This window comes from Gavialis gangeticus, unplaced genomic scaffold (assembly GCF_001723915.1).
Source record: "Gavialis gangeticus isolate Ggan-Ray unplaced genomic scaffold, GavGan_comp1, whole genome shotgun sequence".
Taxonomy (NCBI): Eukaryota; Metazoa; Chordata; order Crocodylia; family Gavialidae; genus Gavialis; species Gavialis gangeticus.
This window is the reverse complement of record NW_017729022.1, coordinates 111,271,234-111,274,422: the sequence shown is the minus strand read 5'-3', so window position 1 is coordinate 111,274,422 and position 3,189 is coordinate 111,271,234.

Genomic DNA, 3,189 nt, shown 5'->3' with positions numbered 1-3,189 from the left:
TTTTTTTTTTTTTTTTTTTTTACCAGAGGCCCCAGGTAGCATTCCCAAAATATAGGCTAGCTCACCATGTGTATAAAAGCCATAAGAGTTATCTTGGGATTTAAGTCTCACTTTTCCGATCGCTTGGTCATAGTGCATAACTAATTCCGCTGGAGTAGGATTGGTGGTAATTGTATTGTTCATAAGATCTGGTAACTCTATGATGGTTGTATAATACCCCTGAGGCAGGATGTACCTCCATTTTTTAGTTCCAGAAATGATTTTGAAAGGGGTGTCTTTGTTGATGTTCCAGCTGTGCGGGTATTGTATTTCTACTAACCCTATCTCCCAGTTCCGCAGCAGACCCAGAGGTTTAACCAGCTGTATGGTAAAGTTCGAGCTGGTGTTCTGCAGAAAAATGTTGGCGCAAGTGTTGCTGGGCAAAGTGATGTAAAAGTTGCCATCAGACATGTCGGCCTTCTGACTGAGGTACCCCTATATTTTACAAACTTGGGAGGCTTCCACCCAGCTGTTAAATTTAGATGGCCACCCCAACCATTTCACCAACAATCACTTCTTTCTTCCCTTTCATTGCTAGAACTTTTTCAACCCTGTAAACTGTCCTGTTTGGGGTTCACTTTTTGTAGTTCTTCAGGGTAAAAAGAACCCTTGATAGGTTTGTCTTTGTAATCTTTTAGGCAGTATACAGGTGTCTGCATGTGTTTAAGGACTTCATCCACTATGAAAATCTCATTGGTGAATGTTTGTTCATAACCTTTTTCAAACCTCCCTTTGGTCCTAGACACCCTCACATGGTCTCCATTTCTGCTGCTGGTTTTATTTTGAAATAGTCCCCGTACACGGCTTTCCACATTAGTGGAGAGTTTGAGAAGTTCACGTCAACAGGCCTCGTGCAGATAGTTCTCTGAAAACTGTGGTTGTAGCTCTTTATAAACTCTGGTAACATCAATGTAGCGAAAGGTGTTGCAGGCTGTAAATTACTTCCACATCTTTGATTTTAATGTTCTGTTAAACCTCTCTACCGCCACCACTTTCATTTCACTATTTGTCACAAAATGATGATTATACTGTTTTAACAGCTTGCTTAAAGACATTTAAAATTATTTTCCCCGATCAGTCTATAATTTTTGAGGTACATGGCCCTCTGTGAAAATGGTTTTAAAGGCCCAAGCTACTTCACCACCTGACTTGTCTTTTAGACGCATGGCCCAGGCATACTTTGATAATATGTTTATCACTGTTAAGATGAACTTAACCCCACGATTGTGCTTGGAAAACTGCTGCATATCCACCAAATTTGCCTGCCATTGTGCATCAATATCTGAACCAACAGTCTTGTTTCTTGTAAAATGTCTTCTTGCTGGTTTGTGTAGGGTGTAAGCATCCTGATCTGAGAGCCAGGTGGCCACCCCGCTTCTGTTCAGAACCTTATTCTGCCTCTTGGTGGCTTCAAAAAGAGTGTTCACCCTGCCAAAACTGCCAGCTTCACCAGAAGAGTAATAAACTTGCTTTAACATAGCCTCCTGTGTAGACATGTCTGGTAACTGCTTTTCCCCACACCCACTCCATGCTAACACCCATGTGGTGCATTCAAATGCTTAAGGACAAATTTAAACCGTGGCACAAAGATACTGTCATAGCATGGAGTCCTAGGGGTGGCCGTGATCTCCCCTAGCGTCCCCTACCACGCCAAGTTAGTCTCGCCTGCCACATCTTGATCTTAAATATAAGAGGGAGGCTGCCTCTCGTCGTCTTGGTCACAGTGCTGCTGCTACCCTATGTCTTGGTTCTATAATGGGGTTCCGGGCACCCCAGCCTTATGGGCTATGCGTGGCTCCAACCGCCCCTTTACCACGCTCCAAGTCTCACTGATGTACCAGACGTTGTTTTGGTCTCTCTCTGTGCCTTCTCTGGCGCTCGGGCTCTCTGCGGCCCTCATCTCACCCATGTCCCACAGGCTCTCGTCAATCACTACCCCCTTTGCTCTGGGGCCTTCTCACGCTGCCCCCTTTGCTTTGGGGCCTTCTCGCAGCCTTGGGGCTTAGGTGGCCATAGCCGTGCCTGGCCCCAACTCACCTCCTTGGGGTCTTGACCCCCCGCTGGGCTCAGGCAGCCTCGGCCTTACCTGGCCTCCAATTCTCCGCTCCCCTCCTTGGGGCTGGGGTCAGTGCACCCCAAATGCTGCACCCTCTCTGGCGCTGAGGTCCCCACACTACCATGGAGCCCCTGAGGCCTCCTCCAACCCCTAATAGCCTCACCCAGTCCTCCGGTTGTAAACTGTAAACAGAAAGCTCAAGTCCCTAGGCTGCAACAAATTCAAGCTGCTCGGCCTTCACATTAGTCCCGCCACATCAGGGGTGCTCCATCCTTCCCCTAGTCTCGAAGCTGTACCTGCAGTCTAACCTCTCCTCTTTGTTCAGTCCAGCAGAGCTCCTTCCTCTATGGCTGCTGGCAGGGAACTGCCTGCCTGGCCCCAGCCTGGATTTAAATGGGAGCCAGGCCTTGCCCCTTCTGGTCAGCTGACTTCCAGCGGTTGCCCTAGCAACTGGCACCTGTGCTTCTTCATTACTTCTCTGGCTGCCCTGGTAACCAGCAGCTGATCTCCCCACTCACTGCTAGGGCCCTCTGCCTAGCTGTTTCCACCCTAAGGAGCAGGGCACTTGCGTGCTCTGTGACACACCCCGCCTCTTTATAGAAGGGCACCGAGGTGCTCTGCAACATACCTCCCCCCTTAAGATCAAGACTCACCGAGGCTGATCTTCCTTTTTGCAAGGTGTTGCATCCATCTGGGGCTCCTCTCTCAGCCTTTCTTCAGGCACCCGGCAACCCAGATACAGAAGGCAGAGGTTTTCAGGCGCCTCCTACTCACCTTTTACCCAAGGCGCACTGTGTGGGGCTTGTTGGGAGTTACCTGCCACAGGTAGTCCCCCCACATTAGCCAACCTTGGTAATTTGTACCCTTTGCCGGCCAAGCTCCTGCCTACCCTTTGGGGTTTCTTCTCTCTCTCTTCTCTGGCCCATCCACGTTCCCTTCCTACACTCTTGGGTCTCTTTCTCTGGGCAGATTGTGGAGTCTCTCATTTTTCTCTGGCTCCCTGGAGGTCTTGGAGCCTTCCCCATATCTCCCACTGTCTCCTTAGTGCCTTCTGGGCATATTCTTCTTTCCAAAACTCTATCTTTCCCCAGACA